This window comes from Equus caballus, chromosome 17 (assembly GCF_041296265.1).
Source record: "Equus caballus isolate H_3958 breed thoroughbred chromosome 17, TB-T2T, whole genome shotgun sequence".
Classification (NCBI taxonomy): domain Eukaryota; kingdom Metazoa; phylum Chordata; class Mammalia; order Perissodactyla; family Equidae; genus Equus; species Equus caballus.
Genome location: NC_091700.1, coordinates 52535686 through 52561237, shown reverse-complemented (window position 1 = coordinate 52561237; position 25552 = coordinate 52535686).

Here is a 25552-nt window from a genome sequence, read left to right as displayed (position 1 = left end):
GGCATGAGGATTACTTTGAGCTGACTATTTTTGCAGAACTGCAGACACAGGAGAATCTCTGAAAACAGAGAAGAAGTTACCCTTTTGTAGGAATATTTACATTTATAAGGGAAATCTCCATTTGTAAGGGTGTCTCCCTGCTGTACCAGCAAGAGAAGGATGACTCTAAGTCACAAGAAATGCTCATCAACAGAGAAGGTACAGACTTAAATCTGTATAACAAACCCTGCCTTTGTTCTCTGTGCTTTTCCTGATAACCTCCCTTAACTGGCCTCTACATGTTTCTTTTGTCTTTAGCTGAAAATGTTATTTAAGGTGGTGGCTTGGGCCATTTCAAGGAATTTTACTCAGTTTTCCTGGATATCTCGCATGTATATAGCAAGTATACTTGTTGATCAGCTTCTGCTTGTTTTTCTCTTATTAATCTTTGGTTACAGGACACAGTGTAGAGGGAAAATTATTTTTCCTCTCCTACTGGGTTTAGATTAGCATACACATTTGTGTTTGTTTTTTTCCTCTCCTTTGTGCTCATTCGTGTTCCTCTTTTTCTCTCCATTTATAAAATATTCCTAAGTAATTCCAACTTAATCACTTCTTCAATATACATCTATGCCTGTATGCATCTGTATGCAATTGTTCTATCATATTCATATACCTATATCTCTATCATTGTTAATAACTCATGATATTTATATCATCTGGATCCATAGCTTTCCCCTTCATATGTTTTATACTTCCGTTAAAGAAATTCTTAACTAATAGGTATTATTTCATCAGTGTCTTCTCGACCTTTTCCTCTCCTTGGCTGAACACTTTCAGAGACTGAATGTTTCATCAGTATAAACTTAATAGGTACAATGTTTTATTTATTCTGTTTAAATGCAGAGGTAACTTGACCTTTCCCATCACTAAGTCATTTTTTAAAAAATAAAGTTGCCATTTTAACTCTTTCTAAATGACCTAAAAAGATTCTCCATGGTAGGAGAGAGTAAATTTGGCTTGTCAAAGAGAAGACATCTCGTGGCTATGAATAAGATACCTGTGTGTTCCCTGTGGAAACATGATATTAAACCATGTGCATAGCATAAATAAACTTATTAAACAAAGTATTTTGGAGAAAAGACTTTCAATAAATTTTATGGTAAGACAAAGAATGAAGAGTCTTATCAGCTATTCTCTGAAGAGTGAATATAATTCCCAGAAAATAACAAAGATTATAAAATAATTTGAAGGACAAAGCTGCTAGTGACTGTAAAGCATTCTTTCATTCTTTTGTATAATAGACGATAAAAATTCAATCCATTAAGATGACTGTGGAGAGGAGAGAAGAAAAGAACAGAGAGGCCTAGGTATCATAAGTCATTATACAGTTTTAAATTGGAAAGTAGGAGAAAGACTCATGGGGGAAGATGAGATAGGCAGAAACAATCACCCGGGAGGTCTTAGCATTCCGGGTGACCAATTCAAATCTGATTTGAAGGGAGACTACATACCAGTTTAAAGACATGTGTAACATAGTCAATGTGATATGTAATAATGATATTTTAGCCCTCTTGGATTGGGGGGAAAGCTGCAGGGTAGAAGGCTAATGAGGGGAGAGCTGCTGGTTCATAAGTTGAGTGCCTCGGATCAATTGGTTAGGAGTGTCACAACCCTCTGAGCATCAGGCAACAGTCACCCAGGGAGTGTGCAGAAATCCACCTATCTGATCGTTTTCTTTACTACCTATAAAAGCACTTTCAGACAAAGAACATTATATGAAAACACTTGTCGGGGGATTTTCTAAAAAAGTTGCTTTTGTATGTATGTGTGATATGAAAAAAAAAATCTAAGTTTCTTTTTGGAATAAAAGGGAAATAAAACTAAAGAATTTTTCAGTATTTGTAAGAAAAAGTAGAAGTTTGTTGAGACCTTTCCCAGTTATAAAAAACAAATAAAAGTCACTTGTGAGAGAGGCAATGACAGAACTGTCCTGGGCCCATGAGACATTCCTCTCCAAGGACACTTGTCTTGCATCTATCACGTAACTGGTGCTCTGAATTTTTCTTGATCTCATTTGCAATCGTGCATCTTAGAAAGGCTCAGAAATGGAAAAGATTGAGATGACAAGTTAATATAGGACTAACTCACATATTTGTGGTTAACTATTATAGACAGTGTAAAGACAGAAGGAAATTAAGTTAGCAGTAAACATAAATATTTATCTACCTAATTATTAAAAAGCTATAAAGTAATATATGAATAAAATATATCAACTGAAGATATATCAGATACAGGCATATCACACACACCTGATTATACTTGGATGAATCCAGATACTCCCTAACTGCAACTATTTTGACTGGGTGCTCATCTTAAAGTCTTAAAGTTCAATTTGTTTGTGGTTTCTTAACATTTTCATCTCACATAGATTTTCATCAACAAACAAAAAATAGCAGTAAAACTCCCCAAATAAACAAGCAAACAAAAAAGCCAAATCTATTCTAACATGATTTTTAGAGAACATATTATTTAACAAGCTTTATCCATTCTTATTGTGGCTGAAAAGACTGGAAGCAATGCACTTTATTTTACTCAAGGAGATAAGGGCAAAATAATAAATAACAGGGAAAATGACAAAACACCTAACTTGTTATCTAAACCTGTCTATGACTTCTAGGCATTCTTAGCTTTCAAAATGAGTTTCAATTCTTCACAGATGCCAAAGAAAAATGTGATTCTGAGAGGATAGGTTTCATAATTAGAATAAAATGTACGAGACAGAGAAGAAAGAAAGAAAGCAAAAGGCATTGGGCACATGTTATTAAGGTAATTGAAGTTTATCAGCAATTTTTCAGGTTACATCTGACTAGAATGAAAACAGTCTTTCTTTTCCATAATCAGTGATATTTTAGTAAGTTTCTAGAATGAATTTCATTCGGGGAAAATTACATATTTTTTCTCAACATCTCATCATTTTCACAAAGATAAAATTGGATTAACATGAGCTTTATTATTTTTTTACCAAGAAAAATCCCAACAATATCTGAATATGTAGATTCTGAAGTATGTTTGGTGGAAGTGAGAAAAGTCAATTTAATTTTTTTAAGTATGAAAGGATCTTCTTAAAAATTTTAGGATATGTTATGAATTCAATGATAATATTTACATGCATTTTAGATCTTTTTGCTATTAAAAATTAATCCTAGTTATTTATTTATTGTGGTGCTTAGCAGGAAGTAACATAAGCCTATTATTCTCCTCAAGCTGGTTGCTTTGATAGTGCAGTTAAAGGAAGCATCCCAAAGCAGCCCCGTAGCCCAGGGCTCCTGTAATAACCCCTAATCTCCGAGTTGCTTCTATCTTCGTGTTTCTTTTAGCTACTTCTTGTTCTTAGTATAGTAGGAATTGTTATACTAATGAATTTTATGACTGTTTTCTGAAGGCGATTCCCAGAATAGAGAAAAGAATAAATACTAACATTATCAGAAACCTCTCCACCCCAGCACCAACCTAGATATTTGGCAGAAATTTATGGCAACCATTATCATAGTGATAACAATTTACCAAGTGGTATAAAAGAAATACAGCTGGTTTGAAAAACCGTGTTTTACAACATTTTCATATTTCAAACGTATCATGAAATTGCCCTAAAAATTCCACATTAAATGTTTAAGAAAACTCCTAGTTTTTGTTTTACTACAGCTTAAGGAGTACATAGTATTATCATATTTAAATTTTTGATAATTTAAGGCCATAAAGAAGAGAGGTTGTTTTTGAAGTCATTAAGTTGACTACCATGATATTAAACTTCTTTAAAATTTTTTACATGTCTTTTTCTATAATTTACTTTTCCTTTTTTGTATGTTTTCTCTTTTCAGTATTTTTCTCATAGACTTCAAGAATTCTTTCTAGATTAAAAGTTTCAACGTCTTGTCTATCCTGTTTGCCAAAGCTACACATTGCATTGTGTTTGTGCCTTTTAATCGTGCTATCCTGGTAGTTGTTCAAATTTCTCTCTTATGCATTCTCTAAATTTCCCTTTGTGATTCATCCATTAACTTGTATGTTTTAAATATGCTATTCAATTCCCAGTATTATAAATATGTCCATGTATAGATTCTCTTTTCTTTTCCTTTTCCCACACAATACTATTCTGACATTTATTTTGAATTCTTACACAAAAGCAATGATCTGGCTTATCTTATTTTCCTCTAAGGGAGGGCAACTTGCCCAAAAATTTCTTTAAAAATTCTATATTTCTGAAGTGACTTTTAAAATTCAACTCTCTTATATGCTAAATATTATATACCTTGTCATGATTAGGTTCTTGGCATTTTTAGTTAAGTGAAGTGTCTTTCTGAAAGATGTTCATCTTCTAATCCCCAGAACATATAAATATGTTGGGTTTCGTGGTAAAGGAGAATTAAGGTGGTAGATGAAATTAAGTCTGCTAATAGGGTGATTATTCTTTATTATCCGGTGCACGCAATGTAATCACAGGGACCTTAAAAGCAGAATAGGAAAGTGGAAGAATAGAATCAGGAGGAAATGTGACTATAGAAGAATGGTAAAAGATACTATGTTTGGTAAAATGCTGTGTTCCTATATTTGAAGATGGAGAAAGAAGACCACAAGCCAAGGAATGTAGGTGTTCTCTAGAAACTGGAAAGGACAAGAAAACAGATCTTCCCTCAAGACTTCAGAAAAAATGCTGGGCTGCTGACACCTGATTTTAGCCTGTGTGTGACCTGTGCCAAGATTACTATTCTACAGAGCTACAAGATGTAAATATATATATATATATATATCTTTTTAAGCAGCTAAATTTATGGTAATTTGTTACAGGGGCACAGAAAACTGAAACAATATTGTATTTTATTGACCTCTGTGCTGTTAAAGCCCAATCAGCATTCTTATTCATTCTCTTTCTCCTTCCCATTCATTATGGAGATGTGCATTACGCTCCCTTTGAGATTCTGGGGTACAGTGGAGATGAGCAAATCAACATACAATTATGTAATATTTCAGGTGACAAAATCTCTGAAGAAGAAGAAAACAAAATAATGGGAGAGTGACTAAAGTTATATTTTATTGAGATATATATATGTAAGTATATATATATAAGTGTCTATATATATATATATATATATAAGTAAGTGTATATATATATTCTGGGGCAAAGAATCAGAATTTCAGTTGGATGCTGACTAAAATGTGGATGTTGTAGGGGGGCAAAAATTGCCACCCCAAAATATGTTACTTTGGCATGCAGATTATTTCAAGTTGAGAACTATTGTGGGGTACTGGAATTAGCCACCCCAAGATATGTCTCTTTGGCATGAGGATTATTTTGGGCTGGTTACTTTTAAAAACTGCAGACAGGAGAGAAACTCTAAAATGTAGAATTTACTTACTCTTTGTTAAAAGACATTTACATTGTAAAGAAAATCTCCATCTGTAAAGGTGTCTCCCTCTCTATACCAGGAAGAAGGGGGGATGACCTTATCTCTAGAAACTCTTATCAATGCAGAAGTCAAAGACTTAAATCTGCATAATAACCTTACTCTTGTTTACTGAGCTTTTGTGATAATCTCCCGTAACTGACTCCGCCACCCCCAACATCCTCCTTGTCTTTGGCTGAGGGTGGTATTTAAGGGGAGAGCTTCCACCATTTTGGTGAGTTCCTCAGTTTGCCTGAGCCTCTCCCATGTATACATGTTATAAAGCTTTGTTTAATTTTCACCTGTTACAATTGTTTCTGTATGGCCAGCAAACAAACGTTTACCAAACATTTGCTTTTTTCATCTTCCTGTTACTTGCCTGTCTTCCCTTCGAAGTCCCAGACCTCTACTCCCTTCTCTTTAGCTCGGGACAGGCATAGAAACCTCAAATGCCTGACTGTCTTTGGGGCCTCATATTCTTAAGGAGCCCTCATACACCCAAAATTCAATTTGATTTTTCTCCCATTAATCTATCTCATGTTAATTTAATTCTTAGACCAGTCAGAAGAACTCAGAAGGTTATAGGAGGAATTTTTCCTCTCTGACAGTTGGTATAATTGGCAGCATCAACTTTACTGGCTGGGATACTGCTCGTTGCGGGGCTGCTGCAGCTGAGAGATCCTGCGATAACTGACAAAAGCTGGCAGAAGGTAGGAGTTCTTACCATGGGAGGTAAGTCTTCTAGGTCTCTGTCTGGAGGAGTCCAATGGAAATGAGAGTTAAATTAAATTTAGATTAGCAAGAGAAAATATTTTTGGAGCTAGTTTTGTGGATATAGCAACTCTGGTAAAAATTTGGTATAAATACCTTTGTTTTGATTGCTCTTTTTCCTCCCAGATATATCATTGTTTTTCTTTGTCTCTGTCTATTGTGTTCTTTGTTTCGTTCTATGTCTCGAGAGTTGGGCTTTATAACTAGTGAGAATATTCTCTTTAGTCTTTACCAAGCAGAGGGTGTGTTAACCGGCATGCATTTGCCTGCCAGTTGAACCTGGGCTTGTGACTAGTGTCTCTGTCCAGCTGTTCCAGTGCTCAGAGGAGTGTCATAAGAAGTCCCAGTCCATAAGAAGCCTGTGTCATCTCAACCTTCATTGTCTTGTTAGTGCTGGAAAAGACCCATTCCAGTGGCACCTGCCCAGTGTCACAGATTAGTGGGTTTGTGACTGACGGCGTCTCATGTTCTCATGGGAAACTGAAGACACCATTTGCACTACATCATTTTTACTGCCTCTGACAACAAAAGGTCTTTGCCTTCTTGTTTGTCTCGTTTTGTGTCCTGAGACTTTTGGTTATCTTTGAAAGTGAACTTTTTGGATCTTGTGAGGGTTGTATCCCTTGCAATCCTGTGGGGCACTTAAGTTAACCCATAAAAAAGCATATTGGTTTGACAGATCCTACTCATCAATAGCCAGATGACGGACCATTTAACTTGGAAACACTTTTAAATCAAAAATTTCTTTTAAACAGTTTTCATTCTAAATAATTGTCCTGAAGTTCAGAAACATAGAAACATTTTGATTTCCATCTTAGTTGGAAATCTCCCTGATATAAAGAAGCAAGTTTAGTTGGATGGTGGGTCAGTCTTTTGCTATTCAGGCTACAACCCAATTCTTTAGGAATTGAAACAACTGTCATTGTCTTGGAAATCTCTACAAAACCGGAAATGTGGCTCTAGAAGCAATTCAAAAGTTCACCTATCTTTACCAAATCCCCAAAACTCATCTGTTTATCTTAAATTGTTTGTAGACATTGGTACATTAGACATAGAGTTGTCCTGCACTTAAAAAAAAGAAGGAAAATTTTCACTTACCCTAGATCTCTGATAATAGGTAAATATGTCCCCAAAACTCCATCTTGAAAGAAACTCGAATATTTTCTTTGTGCCTTTGTGATGTAAATTTTCTAGTCACATCTTCTCTAGGACAGAAGAGCCATTCTTTGAAATGCAAACTTTAGAGGGAAGTTTCTTATCAGAAGGAAAAAAACACTGTTTGGGAATTGGGCAAATGAGCAATCTTAAAAATCTTATCTACAAGTATTAGTAAAAAGAAAAAGAAAAAGCTTTAGCCATCTGAGCAGATAAACTTAACGTTTTCCAACTGCCAAAACAAAATTTGGATCAAACTATTCTTTTATAAACTAGTGAGTTTTGTACTATTGTATTGTAGGGGAGGAAGACATTTCCTCTTCCCAAATGGGGTTCATCTGGCCGGAGAACGAATTAAATTCACATGAGACAGAATAGCAAGAGAAAATCAAACAAAGCTTTATGAGGAACCATGGACCGGGGCCTTTCTTCCTGAAGGAAGAAAGGGCACCGAAGAAGTGGGGTGCACACAGTGGTTATATACCCCCAAACAGGGTGTTTCACATATGATTGAAATGTCCCTTTTACAATAGTCACGAGGTTGCCCTGTCAGCACAGCGCTTGATGGAAACGACAGATAGGTCTGCTGTCCCAGTGAACACTGCGGGGTGGCAGGTGTGTTGCCTCAGGCTGGGGGGGATCACAGATGAGCATGGCAATCGGTTCCCAGCCCAAAGAAATCTTTAAGGAGATGCCAACGTTGGGAGGGGGAGGGAAGTCAGTTACAGGAGGTTACCAGAGAAGCACAATACAATGCAGATTTAAGTCCTTGCCTTTGGTATTGATTAAGAGTTTCTAGAGAGAAGGTCATCGCCTTTCTTCTTCCTGGTACAGAGAGGGAGGCACCTTTTACAGATAGAGATTTACCTTACAAATGTAAACATATCCTAACAAAGGGCAAGCTCCATTCCTCAGAGCCTCCTTCCCTGTCCCAGTTTATCAAAAGCAATCAGCCTCAAATAACCCTGATGCCGAAGAGACATATCTTGGGGTGGCCATTTCCAGGTCCCCACATATCCATCTCAAGACTAAATTTTTTAAAAGTATAAAAATCTCTGTGCCTGTCTGTGTGTATGTATGTCTATGCATGCATATTGTAGATGTGCAATATTTTTCTCTCCTGTTAACATTAATCTGTAAAGGAGCTATTTCAATTGGCTTAAAAACAAACTGGCACTTATATAAATTAAAGGTTGAGTATTCTAAAAACTCTCAGAAATGTAATAGAAACTAACCCAAATGCTTTTTAAGTCTATATGATCTGGGAAAATATTTGATATTAAAGCTAGTTTAAGTTTGTTGGTTTAATTAATACAGGTATGTCTTTAGAGTTAACAGCATTAAATTAATATTTTTATTCTACCTAGGTTTACTAAAAGTCAAATAAGTTCATGTCATCTCTGTTACAAAATTTGTCAGCCAGGAGAATAACTTAGGATGATGACTGATATTGTGTAAATTCTCATAAAGTTTTTGTGGATGATCTAAAACATAATTATTAAAATAAGTAAATTAAATAGACATAAGCAAGATAAGAGTTTTTAGATGAAATATTTAGCAACAATTATGTGTTATGGTATGTGTACATAAAAACAGCTTCCAAAATCTTTTTGGTAACTTGAAAGTTGAGCTTTGCTAAATTAAGTTAAATGATGGAAAATTTATTGAATATCTATACTATTTCCTAAAAATATAAAATAGTAAAACATTAATTTCTAAATATAGGTTGAACTATTTTTGGCTTCTTATTATAGAGAACTAAAGATGTCTGGGCCTGTTAGTAAACATGTCTGTGGCATGTTTAAAGATTGTACTATGTGAAAGTGTATGATTCTAGAAATTATGAAATGTATCCATAAATTTGCCAATCTAGAGCATACTGGTGTAACAGACAGTTCACAATTGCTTACTTCTCAGTTTCCACTAGAAATAAGGTTCCTAAGGTTAAGAATTTGAATTAATATATGTAATTAAAACTAGTAAAATAATAAGAGAAACATCTCTGTATGCAGGGAAAGTAGGATGTGTGTTTTTGGGTAAGAAAAGGCATGAGGAATGTAGATATATTTTGAGGGGAATGAATTAGTTTTGTCCTAAAATAAAGCTGGTTATCTCAGGAAGCATAAAAAAAAAAAGAAGGACAAACTATGGAAATAAAATATGAAAACAGAGAGAGAAAGAGATAAAGAGAGAATCTTGTATGGTCAAGTTGGCTAAAAATTAAACTATTATTATAAAGGTTGAATATCAATAGTATACTTACATAAAGCTAAAACTTCACTTTCTTTCATACACTAAAAGAATAAGCTTGTCTCAAACTATTAGTTTGCTTTTGATGAGAGTTTGTAGAAGACTTTTCTTTACCTTTTAAGATAATCTCCCTGGAAAAACAAAGATTCTGTGTTTCATCAAAATAATTTCCTGTGTTCAGAAAGCTAAATCTTTCCTATTAAAAGAGCTAAGGCTTTTGGGGTTTTTTTTAAACCAGTATTTAACTTTATGTGTTTGCCTTTAACATCTATTGTTACTTTGGTTAAATGGATAACTAAACACTGTTTCACAGTGACCTATGATCCTATTTGACCAAATGTTTTAAAACCTCTTTGATATTATTGACAAAGTTCCCAAAATAAAATTCTAAAAGAAGTCTTTTTTACCTCAACAAACTTTGAAGTGTTCCAGAGAGTCCTGGGAACATTTCAAAGGATTTGTACTCTCTCCTTATAAAAAGGGAAATGTGAAACTAATTGGGCTGATTTGATATGGTAAAATTACATAGAAAGCATTGTCAAATAAGTGATGATAAACCTTCTCGGGTTATATTGTGTGAGTGAATGTAATTTATTGAAATGTTCTAGAAATTGTATAAAATTCCTGAAATTCTGATATATCCTGGTATAATGTTATCTGCCATAATTCTAGTTATTATCTTAAATGTTGTGTGTCACAGAAATCACCAAGTTTCTTAATTGCGTTCTAATGAACTCTCATCTGACCTTTAACCATGTCTATTTTTATGTCTCTGTCATTTACAGAAACATTGCTTTACTCTGATGCTTTTGTAAATATGTTTCCTCTTCAGAGATTTTCATGGAAAAGACTCTGACGCTTATTCTAGAATACAAAATTCTGATAAACTTTCAGATCATACTATTGAACTGGGGAAGAATTTTCAGAACTCTTATGAAGAAACTTATGACTCCCTAAAACTCCTAGAAAAAGATCAAAACCAACAAAAATTAATGACATGGGACTAACTAAACTAATGGAGATGATTATAATTTTTATGACTTCTGTTTGAAACATTGCTGGTTCTTTAATTTTTTTTCAAGACATAAGAAAACCTTTCCTCTTTATCTAACTATGACTTACAGCAATTTTCACAAATTCCTTTGTAAAACAGAATTGAAACATTTATCTTTTTCTTCCCTCCAGAATTCAGAATCTCTCAGGAGACTTTCAGCGAGTATTCTTATTTTTTCATGGCAATATAGTTATTTCCATAAGTTCAATAAGAATCTTTTCTCCATGTAACGAGACACAATTGGAAGCATTGGTTATATTACCAAAACTTTGACTGGAACGTCATATTTGAGAGAAACAAGCATCAACTCAGATACGAACAGAAAGCTTTAAGGAACTAAGGTTGACTTTATGGAGCCAATAAAAGCCCCTTGGAAAAACAGCCTTGTAGCTTGCTTACAGTCTTTCCAACAGCCTAACAGGTGAGAGAGGCATGTCACTTTGTGGCAGGTGCAAGAACCTCAGGATATTTTGTGGATCTCAAGAAGAGTGGAATTCACCCAAATCTGTAGGTACTGCAGGAAAAGTCTAATGGCAAGTCTTTGGCTTGGCTTTCCTGGACTCGAGACCCTTTCAAATGTTCCATCTGAAGATTCTTTGTGAAAAGTTGCAGTGAGACAGATTAAAAAGATCCAATATTATTAGCACAATCAGAGGTACTCACAGCTAGAATATACAACTATGTACTTATGTACTGGGGGCTTTGGGGAGAAAAAGAAGGGAAAAAAAGGAAGAAGAAGATTGGCAACACATGTTAGCTCAGATGCCAATCTAAAAAACAAAAAAGATCCCATTTTATCAATTACTATTCTTGCTGCAGTTTATGTAAATAATTGGAACAACCGTATTGAAACTAGGTATTTTGAAAATGAATTAGTCTGAATTTTGCTATATTTGGCAGAAATGAGTCTGACTGTCTTTGGGGCCTCATATTCTTATGGAGCCCCCGTATGTAAGAAATTAAATGTTTTTTTCCTATTAATCTGTCTAATGGCAATTTAATTCTTAGACCAATTAGGAAAACTTAGAAAGGTAGAGGAGAAATTTTTTCCTCCCCCAAAATAGCCATTATTTAGGAGAGAAGTCTGGTCTGGATATATAAGTTTTTGAATCATTAATGTGTTTAAAACTCAAGGCCTAGGAAATGCCGTAGCTCTGGGTCAGTCCTAGAGAGTAAAAGAAACTTGTGGACTTCTTACATTTAGAGCTTCAGAAGGGAAAGAAGACTGGACAAAGAGAATGAAAAAGGAGAAGTAGAAGGGGAACCGAGATTTTACCATAGTAATAGTGGATAAATAAGTAAAATGGCTGTTTATTACTGCTGTGAAAAATATATTCAAGTTTCTTATCTTGTTAGAGCTATTGCATGGCTGGTTATAGTAACAAAAAATGTAGGAACAGGGCAGCCCAGTGACTTAGTGGTTAATTTCACATGCTCTGCTTCAGCAGCTTGGGGTTGACAGGTTCGGATCCCAGGCATGGACTTAGCACTGCTCATCAAGCCACACTGAGGTGGCATTCCACGTAAAATAGAGGAAGATTGGCACAGATGTTAGCTTGATGGCAATCTTCCTCAAGCAAAAAGGGGAAGATTGGCAACAGATGTTAGCTCAGGGCCAATCTTCCTCACACAAAAAAGATATATATATATATAGGAACAGTTGGTAATTTCTCTCCTTCCTATATCCATATCTTAAAACTCTTAGCTCGTTTTTAGAAAAAGTATTATTCTGTTCACTGGTCACAACATTAATGTGAAGGAATAATGATATATTTTCTTTTAAATTTACTTTTGTGTATTACTACCGTTAAAGAATACAAAACACAGGTATCAATACATATCATAAATTTTGAATTAATAACATTTTCTTTTATTTTAATAATCTAATATATATATTTAAATTCCATGTTCCTATATTTTAGTTTAGCTTGGTATTTTAGTTTTAATAGCCTAGCATTGATAATTTTTATATGTGAATATAAAGAACACTGGTATTTCCAATTGCTCATCTACTGTTATTATGCCTGAAGTTTTTATAAACACAATATTTATTTAGTGTTTCAGAATAATTCCACAATATATTTTAAAGTATTCTTTCACTGAAATTACATATGGGAAAATCTTGTAAGCATGATCCTTACTGTTCACATGTATATGATTAAAATATAAAATTATTAGCACAAAATGAGATCCAGCCTATGCTCAAATTTAATTTATTTCAGTACCAAGAAATAGTTCCATACAAATTAAACTTCTGAAATTAGGGTTTCAATATCTATTTATTATTAAGAAAATGCAAGATTGATGTTACAAAGAAACTGCAATTTTAAGAGGGTTAAAGCAGATGTCTTATCTTTTTAAAGAAAATTGAAAAGTGAGAAGGACAAAGAATATACTTAGTTCATGATTTCCCATTGAGGGTCTTAATGACAGCATCTGTTAGTGCTGCTATAAAAGTGGCTGAGCAAAGGAGGACAGGAAGTTACATTTGTCCAGTAATTGAGCAATGCAGCCAGCATTTTGATTGGGAGAAGGAGAAAGAAAGAAAATGAGGAAAAGTTATATAGAGAAGCCTTGAAGCTAGCTTTAATAATATCCAGAAGCAAAGAGTAAAAGACATCTGGCATTTTGACAGAACGGATCAACTGCTCTGCAGTAACCTTTTATTTTTTTTTCAATTTTTTTCCCTTTAATCTTTAAGGTTAACTGCTGGTTTGCTCTGTAGATTCTATACTTAGCAAACTGTTACACACAAATTGTTTTAAAAAAAACAATATGTGGGTGTGTGTTAAATTGGAGAGCCTCATTTAGAATTTATTCTGCCAAAGGAGTTTTATTCAATATTCAACAAAATTTTATTCAATACCACTTATATGCTAGGAACTAGGTTTTGAAGGAAAGAAATATTCTGCTTCCTAGTTGGGAAAATCATTGTTCCATGTGGTCATAACATACTTAGAAATTTACAAAGCAATCTCAACTACATTGTCTATTTAATTCTCAGGATACTCTTGTGAGTTAGACATTATTTTGCTCTTTTCTAGGTCAAGAAAATGAAGCTCAGTAAGGTGCAAAAAGTCATTACTACACCATGGAGATGGCCCTTGAATTCAGAGTTCCAAAATTTAATGCTGTTCTTACTTATACTCATTTTTAAGAAATATAGGAACTTTGAAGTATAAAATTTACTCATTCAGACATTCCTTACAGATTTTATCAAGAGCTCATAATAATCAAGGCATTGGTAGGATTGTGAAGAGATACCAAATTATATGAACTGTAATTCTAAAATGAATTTTCTTACATGGTGGTAAGCTAGATATTGAGAAAATATTCAAATATTAAGAGTCATTAAAAAAAAACTTGACAGGTAAGTTTAAAATGGTGACCATGATAACAAACCACAAAAAAAGCATTCATTTAGATTTAACAAACTCAAAGTTACAGAGCATCTGGCTGAAGTTTCTTTAGTTAGCTGAACAGGTTTTTTTTGTGGTTTAACTAAATAATGTAAATAAGTTTCTGGATAAGATTTAAACATCTAAGAGAACTATATTTTCAAGCACATCAAACATTTTGATTGCCTCTGTATTTATAACATCGTTATGTGCTAATTACAGATTTGTTCTTAATAGTTTCTAAACCATAAGCCACTAAGGAGCTCTTTCAGTTACTATCCTTTGAGAAAGTAATAAAAGAGCATTTCCGTAAGCAGACTTTTTATCAAATAAACTTGTTTTCCTACTCCAAAAATATTTCTTTAATAATTGAGTGATGTGATATTTTTCTATTTCCCAAAGAAATCAAAATAGTAACCCCTTCCTTAATTCATTAAATAGTCCTGCAGGATGAGAAAAAAGATCTATTTTACTTTTTTGATTAAAAAAAATGCTTCTTTCTTTCTATTAGGTCAGTAGAAATCCAGCAATAAACAAAGAAGCAGAATTCACATTTCCCTTTTTCTATCCAGTGTGCTAACATTTAAACTGAGATTTGAACTCTTAAACTTCATGTGGTACACCCATTTAGTATAACCACCTTCCTTCCCTACTCTAACCCCCTGCATGCCTGATCCTCTTACCCTGTCCATTTTTTTCCCCGTAGCACCTATTTTCTAAGATAGTGAGTAATTTATTTCTATATTATGTTTTCATTGTTTATTATCTATCTCCTCCTTCCCCCTGGAATATAAACTCCTCAGTCAGAGATGTACCTCTGGTCCTAAAGGCCAAAGCAGCACACATCATTTAGAAGGCCCTCAGTTCATAGTTTTGAATGAAAGAATGAATGAATCTAGTAGTATTTTAAGGAAAAATATTTATTCTGCTTTCCTTCTTTGGGTTTATAAGTAAGTAAGATTAGGAATACTGTTTTACCTTGAAAGGGTTCAGAACAGGCCTCCCCAAGATGTGCCACTTTGGCATGTGGAATATTTTGAGCTAAAAGCAATTGAGACCTTTTTTTTTTTTTACTGAGGAAGATTACTAACATCTGTGCCAATCCTCCTCCATTTTGTACTTGGGATGCCACCACAGCACAGCTTGATGAGCAGTGTGTGGGTCCATGCCTGGGATCAGAACCCGCGAGCCCCAGGTTACCAAAGAGGAGTACACAAAATTAACCACTACGCCCATGGGCCAGCCCCCAGAAATAACTTTTTATGGCCTATCTGTATGGCAGGGCAAACATCTAATTACTGAATATCTGCTCTTCCTATTGTTCCGTGAATTACCAACATTCCCTCTGACACCCCAGGCCCCTATCCTGTTCTTTGGCTCAGGATAGCATATATACCTCTTTTGATCTTCTTGTCTTGGAAGCTGTCCTGTATGTGGGGTTCTTGCACACACAAAATTAAATTTTATTTTCTCCTGTTAATTTGTCTCATGTCAATTTATTTCTTAGACTGGCCAAAAGAACCTAGAAGTGTAGAGGAAAATTTCTTCTTCTCCCAGAACTTGTTAGGAAGCTTCATGCGGGGAACAGTTCAAAAGGAAAAGTTTGAGGTGCTGGCCCCGTGGCCGAGTGGTTAAGTTCACGCACTCCGCTGCAGGCAGCCCAGTGTTTCGTTGGTTCGAATCCTGGGCGCGGACATGACACTGCTCATCAAACCACGCTGAGGCAGCGTCCCACATACCACAACTAGAAGGACCCACAACGAAGAATATACAACTATGTACCGGGGAGGGGGCTTTGGGGAGGAAAAGGAAAAAATAAAATCTTTAAAAAAAAAAATTAAAAAAAAAAAAAAGGGAAAAGTTTGAGGCTCCAAAACTGGGAGATGCATCAACATTTATGCAATCATGAACAACCACATATTCACATACCGTGTGCCAGATGAAATCATAGGCATTGAGCGTACAGATTTTAAAAAGCGTAATTCCTGCTTCAAGGAACTAAAACTGTATTGGGCTATTTACTTAAGAACATGGCATTTAAAATCAAATATGACTGTGAATCTTGACTCTTTTACTAGGTATGAACCTGGGCAAGTTAAAAAAATTTAAAATTTTCAGTCTCTCTATTTGTTATATGGAGGTCATAATAAAATCTGTCCTATTGAGTTTCTCTTTGAATGATATAAGCTATATTATAGGCTGAGCATAGCATAGGTGCTCAGTAAATATCAGGCAGTAGTAATGGTAGTTTCCTTGTAGTAGAATTTGGTTACTAGAGATAAAGTGGTTGCAAAAATTTAGTTTTGTTTTTAGTTTTGTTTCTCATACATTTGCAGACTTACAAGGTCCATCTCTCAGTAGATTTCATAGGAGTTGGTGGTCTTCTATAAAGTGCGAAATATTCTCTCTTCCATTTGAAGCATTTATTTATTTTTTCCTTGAAGACCACTGTTCCAAGAGGTCACGAACTGCCCAAAGCTTGTATCTGCCTGGCATTTCTTCTTTTGGAGAATTGCTCCTCTTCCACTTGTGGACCTGGTGGAGCTGTCCATGGTGCTTCGTTCCTAAACACATTTAAGGGGTGAGCATTTAACTCAGACTGTCTGATAGTTTCATATTCCCCAGACCACAGAGGTTTATTCAGATAAAAACATGTAACCAGAGCCAGGCTAATCAAAATCCTTTACAATTCTTCTCTGTAAGAACTAGTTAAAAAAAGCTATCAATTGCCTCTGAGAACTCATTAGTAGAAACGTAAAGTGATTTCACTTGAAGCAGTTTCAAGTGACTTTCTCTCTTAAACACAAGGAAAAAGACATTTACAGCACAAACGCATGACACCAGTGTGTAGAGAGGAGTAGAACCAAGAGATGGCAAGAAGGAGAAGCCAAGAAAGTCCTGATCATATTGTTTGCTCCCTTTAGTTGAGCAAACTAAGATGGCCTGAAGCCATCCTTAGGCATCTTAGCTTTATGAGGCAACCTTGAGGTAGATTTCTGCCACAGAGATTTCTATAACACTGAAATTTCCCAAGCAATCACCTCTTTCCAGGATCTTGCTCTACAGTTGATAACTCTATCAATGTCTGTTTCATCTCTCTTCTGCTTTAATATCAAAACAGAACACAGGTCCACTGGAAACACCCTCAGTTCAGGATGTTTTCTCCACAGAAGATTACAATATGGAGACATTCCTTCAACAGCCCCTCCCAGTTGTGCTCAAATAGACACAGTACAGGCGTGCAATAAGTTTATGATATATTTGCCTCAATCACTGAGGTGCTTTTAAATATAGCATTTTGGATCTAGGTCAAGATGGTGGCATATGAGGACTCTGAACTCACTTCCCCCCATGGACACAACAAATTTACAACTACTCTTGAAACAATAGCCCCTGAGAGAGAACTGAAAACTGGATAAAAAGAACCCCCACAGCAAGGGGCAGTGCTGACTGAGGTGGAAAAGGCATAAATTCTTTTCAGGAGAAGAGAAGGCCATATAGTAGCCATGATGCTTCACAGCTGGGAGCAATCATAAGGTACAAAGCTTTTTCTGGAGGAGTGGGGGATCTGAGAAGGAGAGCTTTGCCATAATAAGTAGCTTCTGGACTCAGGACAACTGAGACAAGTGTCATAATATCTGGCTTTGCTGGCTATTAACAATGGGGAATGTCTCCAGAAATGCCATCAGAAATAAGGGAAGGAAAAGGCTGTTCTCAAAGGGCCCATGCGCAAATTCAGCCATTTTGAAAAGCAGCCTAAAATCATCAGAAAGAAAGGTACATAGTCCTTTGGTGAAAAGAAACTCACTCAGTAGTATCTGGGTGCACCTTAATGAGAGGTGAGACCTCTCCAGGCTGTGACCACTGCCCAGGGACTGACACATTGGCAGCAGTCATTATTGTGACCTTGTACAGGTATGCTGACACAGACACTGGCAGATGCCATTAGAGGTCTTCCCCTAACCTGCTAACACAGGTGTCTGCCCCACCCACTAGAACACTGGTTTAATCCAGCTCAGCCAGGGCAGGCAACCCTCCCTAGGGACTGGCCCCACCTAACAACAAGCCCTTGGGCAACTTGTGGGCCCACATAAGTGGAGTGTGTGGACTTCTACAATGGGGTGAGTGGGTACACCTATAAGGGGCAGGGCATGCAAAAGGGGTGGGCCTGCATTGGCAGAGTGTGTGGGTCCTCTGCAGCATGGTGAGTGAGTCCTTGCCAGTGGGTTGAGGAGTACACATGGGGCAGAGCTGCACTGATGGAGTGTGTGGCTGTGGGCAGTGGGGCTTGTCAGCTGCAGCAGACTTGTTCTTCTCAAAAATCCAAATAGGAGATCAGCACTTTCCAACACCTGAAACAGTTGTGCTGCATGTCTGGGGCAAGCCCCACCTATGCACACTCCTGAGAGGGCTGACAACAGCCCTGCAGGCCAGAGGTCTATAGCAATTGTAAGCCCCTGAGTCTAGCAACCAGCCACACTGGGGGCCTACTGACTTAACAGAAAAACTGCAGCAGAAATGTGTTATTAGACCTTACAGCCAACTCTGCTATGGCTCCCTACACCCAATAAAGTGAGTGAAGGGACCATAGCAGCCACACAGAGCTGAGCATTATAATCAGCTGGCCAGCGGGACAGCCTAGGCTTCCTTTGCATCTTCAGCAAGAAGAACTCTGCCACAACAGAAGAACACAAATAGCCCACAGAAGGGATGCTCTTGGAACACTTGGAACTGTTGATGAGAGGGAAGCACACTCCTGGCCTCATAAGGCATCTCTTACATAAGGCCACTTCTCCAAGATTGGGAGACATAGCCAATCTACTTAATACATAGATGTAAGCACAGAGAAAAAGGCAAAATGGGGAGACAAAGGCATATGTTCCAAATAAGAGAACAAGACAAATTCTCAGAAAAACTACTAAATGAAACAGAGATAAACAATCTACCTGATAAAGAGTACAAACTAATAGTCATAAGGATGTTCACTGATCTTGGGAGAAGAAGGGATGATTTAGTGAGAACTTCAACAAAGAATTGGAAAATTAAAAAAGAACCAATCAGAAATGAAGAATAATGGAAATGAAAAATTCACTAGAGGGACATAATAACAGAGTAGATGATACAGAAGGATGGATCAGTGAGCTAGATGAAAGATGAGAGGAAATCACCCAAGCTGAACAAATAAAAGAAAAAAGAATTAAAAAGAATGAGGACAGTCTAAGGGACCTCTAGGACAAAATCAAGCACACTAATATCCATATTATAGGTGTCCCAGAAGGAGAAGAGAGAGACAAAGGGGCAGAGAATCTACTTGAAGAAATAATAGCTGAAAACTTTCCTAACCTAAGGAAAGGAACAGACATCCAGGTATAGGAAGCACAGAGAGTATCCAACAAGATAAACCCAAAAAGGTCCACACCAAGGCACATTATAATTAAAATGTCAAGGGTAAAAGATAAAGAGAGAATACCAAACTGCAAGAGAAAGGAAACAAGTTACATACAAAGGAAACCCCATAAGGCTACCAGGTGACTTGTCAGCAGAAACCCTGTAGGCTAGAACAAGTGGCACAATATAAAGTGCTGAGAGGAAAAAACCTACAGTCAAGAATATCCTACCCAGCAAGGTTATCATTCAGAATGAACGGAGAAACAAAGAGTTTCCCAGACAAGCAAAAACTAAAGGAGTTTGTCACCAAGAGAATAGCCTTACAAGAAATACTAAAGGGAATTATCTAATTGGAAAAGAGAAGAGCATAAATAGGAATAAGAAAATTATCAAAAAAAAAAAAGGAAATAAAATCACTGGTAAAAGCAAGTATACAGTGAAGGTAGCAGATCACCAACTATGAAGCTAATACACAGGTCAAAAGACAAAAGTACTAAACTATCTATTTCCATGATAACATGGTAATGGATATACATGCACAAAATAAGGGATTCGATATATATCAAGACATAAAATGTGGGAGAATGGGAGTAAAAGAGTAGAGTTTTTAGCAAGAGGTCAAACTAAAGAGACCATCAACTTAAAGTAGATTGCTATATATGTAGGTTATTATATATGAACCTCATGATAATCATAAACCAGTGACCTATAATAAATACAAAAAAAAATTAAGAGAAAGGAACCCAAACATAATACTAAAGAAAGGCATCAAGCCACAGGGAAAAGAGAAGAAGAAAAGAACAGAGAAGACATCTAAAATAGCCAGAAAAATAGTAACAAGAAAGCAAGAAGTACATTCTTATCAATAGCTACTTTAAATGTCAACAGACAAAATGCTCCAGTCAAAAGACATAGGGTGGCCTATTGGATAAAAAAATAAGACCCATATAAATATAGACACTCTTCAGACCTAGAGACACTCACGAACTAAAAGTGAAGGGAAGGAAAAAGATACTCCAAGTAAATGTCAATGAAAAGAAAGCTGGGGTAGCAATACATATACCAGATAAAATAGACTTTAAAATAAAACCTGTAACAAGAGATAAAGAAGGGAACTACATAATGACAAAGGGAACAATCCAACAAGAAGCTATAGCACTTGTACATATTTATACACCCAACGTAAGAGCACCTAAATATATAAAGCAGTTATTAACAGACATAAAAGGAGAAACAGACAAAAACAAAATAATAGTAGGGGACTTTAACACTCCATTCACCCCAATGGATAGATCATCCAAACAGAAAATCAATAAGGAAACATTGGCCTTAATGACTCCCTAGACCAGAAAGATGTAAGAGACATATACAGAACATTCCACCCCAAAATTGCAGAATATAGTTTCTTTTTGAATGCACATGGAATGTTCTCCAAGATAGGTAACATATTAGGCTACAAAATATGTCTCAACAAATTTACAAAGGTTGAAATAATACCAAGCATCTTTTCTGACCACAACAGTATGAATCTGGAAATCAACTAGAAAATTGGAAAAGCCACAACTTTGTGGAGAATAAACAAATGCTACTGAACAACAATTGGGTTAACGAAGAAGTCTAAAGAGAAATCAAAAAATACCTGGAGACAAATTAAAATGAAAACACAACATGCTAAAATTTATGAGATGCAGCAAAAGCAACTATAAGAGAGAAGTTTATAGCAATACAGGTTTAGCTCAACAAACAAGAAAAGTCTCAAGTAAACAATCTAACAGTGCACATAAAGAAAGTGGAAAAAGAAAAACAAATAGAACCCAAAATCAGTAGAAGCAAGAAATAATAAAAATCAGAACAGAAATAATTGAAGTAGAACTAAAAAAAAATAGAAAAAATCGAAGAAATGAAAAGCTGTTTTTTGGGAGAGATAAATAACATAGACTTATCAAGAAAAAAAGAGAGAAGTCTCAAACAAATAAAATCAGAAAGGAAATGAAATGAAAGAGGAGCTATTAAAGGAGATATTAAAATGGACAACTCAGAAGTACAAAAGGTACAAGAGAATACTATGAAAAGCTATACACCAACATATTGGATAATCTAGAAGAAATGGATAAACTCTTAGAATCATACAACCTTCCAAAACTGAATCAAGAAGAAGTAGAGAATTTGATTAGACCAATCACCAGTAAGGAGGTCAAAGCAGTAATCAAATACCTCCCAAAAATAAGAGTCCAGGACCAGATGGCTTCCCTGGTGAATTCCACCAAATATTAAGAGAAGAATTAATACCCATCTCTTTCAAACTCTTCCAAAAAAATTGAAGAGGAGTGGAAGGTTCCTAGCTCATTCTACAAAGCCAGCATTACCCTGATACTAAAACCAGGCAGGGATAATACAAAAAAAGAAAATAACAGGCCAATATCACTGATGAACATTGAATCAAAAATCCTCAACAAAATACTAGCAAATCAAATACACAATACATTAGAAAGATCATACACCATGATCAAGTGGGGTTTATTCCAGGGATGCTGGGATGGTTCAACATATCCAAATAAATCAATGTGATACACCACATTAACAAAATGAAGAATAAAAATCACACGATCATCTCAATTCATGCAGAGAAAGCATTTGGCAAGATACAGCATCTATTTATGGTAAAAACTCTGAATGAAATAGGTATAGAAAGAAAGTACCTCAACACAATAAAGGCCATAGATGACAAACCTACAGCTAATATCATTCTCAATGGAGAAAAACTGAAAGCTATTCTTCTAAGAAAAGGTAAGGATGCCTATCTTTGCCACCCTTATTTAACATAGCATTAGAAGTCCTAGCCAGAGCAATCAAGGGAGAAAAAGAAATAAAAGGGATATGGATCAGAAAGGAAGAAGTGAAACTGTCACTATTTGCAGATGACATGATTTTATATATAGAAAATGCTAAAGAATCCACCAAAAACATTTAGAAATAATAAATGAATACCATAAAGTTGCAGGATACAAAATCAACATACAAAAATCAGTTGTATTTCTGTACACCAACATCAAAGTAGCAGAAAGAAAAATTGATAATACAATCACATTTATAATTGCAACAAAAAGAATAAAAATCCAGGAAAAAATTTAACCAAAGAGGTGAAAGTCCTGTATACTGAAAACTATAAAACGTGGTTGAAAGAAATTGAAGACGTAAATAAATGGGAAGATATTCTGTGCTGTTGGATTGGAAGAATTAGCACAGTTAAAATGTCTATACTTCCTAAAGCAATCTATAGATTCAACGCAGTCCCTATCAAAAGTCCAATGACATGTTTCACAGAAATAGAAGAAAGAATATTAAAATTTATATGAAACAACAAAAGACTCTCAATAGCCAAAGCAATTCTGAGAGAAAAGAACAAAGCTGGAGGCATCACAACCCCTGATTTCAGAATATACTATAAAGCTATAGTAATCAAAACAGCATGGTACTGGCACAAAAACAGACACACAGATCAATGGAACAGAATTGAGAGCCCAGAAATAAACCCAAACATTTATGGACAGTGAATTGTTGACAAGGGAGCCAAGAATATACGATGGAGAAAGAAAATTCTCTTCAATAAATGGTGCTGTAAAAACTGGACAGCCACATGCAAAAGAATGAAAGTAGACTACTATCTTACACCATGCACAAAAACTAACTCACAATGGATTAAAAACACAAATGTAAGACCTGAAACCATGAAACTTCTAAAAGGAAACATGGGTAATATGCTCTCTGCCATTGGTCTTAGCAGCATATTTTCAAGTACCATGTCTGACCAGGCAAGGAAACAGCAGAAAAAATAAACAAAAGGGACTACATCAAACTGAAAATCTTCTGCACAACAAAAGAAACCATAAACAAAATGAAAAGACAACCTAACAATTGGGAGAAGATACTTGCAAACCATATATCTTGTAAAGGGTTAATATCCAAAAACTCATACATCTCAACAACAAAAAAACTAACATCCCAATTAAAAAAGGGGCAAAACATCTGAACAGACATTTCTCCAAAGAAGACATATAGCTGATCAATAGGCACATGAGAAGTTGTTCGACATCACTAATTTTTAGGAAAATGCGAATCAAAACTACAGTGAGATATCACCTCACTGTCAGAATGGGTATAATTAACAGGACAACAAATAGCAAGTTTTGGAGAGGATGTGGAGAGAAGGGAACTCTCATACACCATTGGTGGGAGTGCAAAATGGAAAACAGTATGGTGATTCCTCAAAAAAATTAAGAATAGAACTACCATATGATTCAGCTATTCCACTGCTGGATATTTATCCAAAGAAGATTAAAACACAAATGTGTAAAGATACATGCACCCCTATGTTCATTGCAGCATTATGCACAATAGCCAAGACTTGTAAGTAACCTAGGTGCCCATTAAGGGATGAATGGATAAAGAAGATGTGGTACATATATACAATGGAATACTACTCAATTGTAAAATAGATGAAATCTTGTCATTTGCAACAACATGGATGGACCTTGAGGGTATTATGCTAAGCCAAATAAGTCAGAAGGAGAAAGTCAAATACCGTATGATCTCACTCATAAATAGAAGATAAAAACAACAGCAAACAAACACATAGAGACAGAGATTGGATTGGTGGTTAGCAGAGGGTAAAGGGAGAGTGAGCATGGTGAAAGGGCTGATTAGGCACATGTCTGTGGTGATGGATGATAACCAGTCTTTGGGTGGTTAACATGATAATCTACACAGAAATCAAAATACAATGATGTACAACTGAAATTTATATAATGTTATAAGCCATTGTTACCTTAATAAAAAAATTACATTTTTATGCTTGATTCTAACATTCTAATTACAAAAATGTGGAAACTATATAATTTCATAAAATGAAATGTATAAAATGTATAAAATGAAAAAGTTCTTTTCCGATTTTACCCTTTTTTGCAAATAAATTTTAAGAGAAATTTGGACTAATCCTCCTCTCTTTTTACTTTACATAAATTTCTATTTAATGTTCATTATTCAGCCATGTACTTTAATACTTAAGTTTAAGTTTAGAAGATATTATCCGCAACCTATTTCCATTTCATAAATTATATACATATATGCATATATAGAGAAAGCTGTATATTCCTCTAAATTTTTCAGGAAAAGTGTTGAAATCTTTCTTGAATATTCAGGGTTGTTATTCTGAGAAGCAATTTTGTAATTGTGCTGGAATTCCTACAGCTACAGCCTTGAAGTCTACTGTGTGGTCCAGGACCACTTAACCTTGTGCAAAATTATCTCAGATTGTCTCTTTTTGTGTTTTCGTGTTCCCCTCTTTTTGTCATCATGGATCACTTCCTAATAGTGTACTAGTTTATTTTCTCTTAGGATTTCTTCCTTTCCCTTGTTATTTTCCTGTGTGTCATGTTTATGTGATTGGAAACTGAATTACTAAGCTAATGAGAATTATCTTTAAATTAAAAGTAAATAACCTTCAAGGGAAAGATTGAGAGATAATAGAGATAATGGCATGATAAAATTGTTTATCTTTTAGTAAATGGATATTAAGACAATTATTTTAATTCTTCAGAAATTTTTTAAGCTGAGTTCATGTGGGTGATATGTTGCTGTATTTCATTTCTCATGTAACTAAGTACATTCAAATATATCTATAGATCTAACACTTCCTAACTATTCTAGGAACTATTTCTCTCAATGCTAGCATAAATTATTGGTTGATCTCTAGTTTAATATGCTTTAAAAAAAAGTAGATAGTTTTTGCAGAGATTTTTACATTTCCTTATCCTTTCATTACTGAAATTATCAAGAATCCATTGTGAGTGCTCTTGATATTTTGATTTACTTTTGGATGCAGAGCAAAGTCTTCAGGAGTATTTATACTGGACTTGAGTCAGCAAGCACAGGTGAGCAAAAACCACAGGCTCAAAGCCAACTAGTACCTTTATTCACTGTAAATTCTCCTTTTGAAGGTGTTTTTCCCTCCTTACTTTCACCATCCCTTCAAAATGTATAAGAATTAATTGGTGATCTGTCAATCATAATTCTTTGAGAAGGAGTGGCAGAGGAGATAAAGACAGGTTACAGTA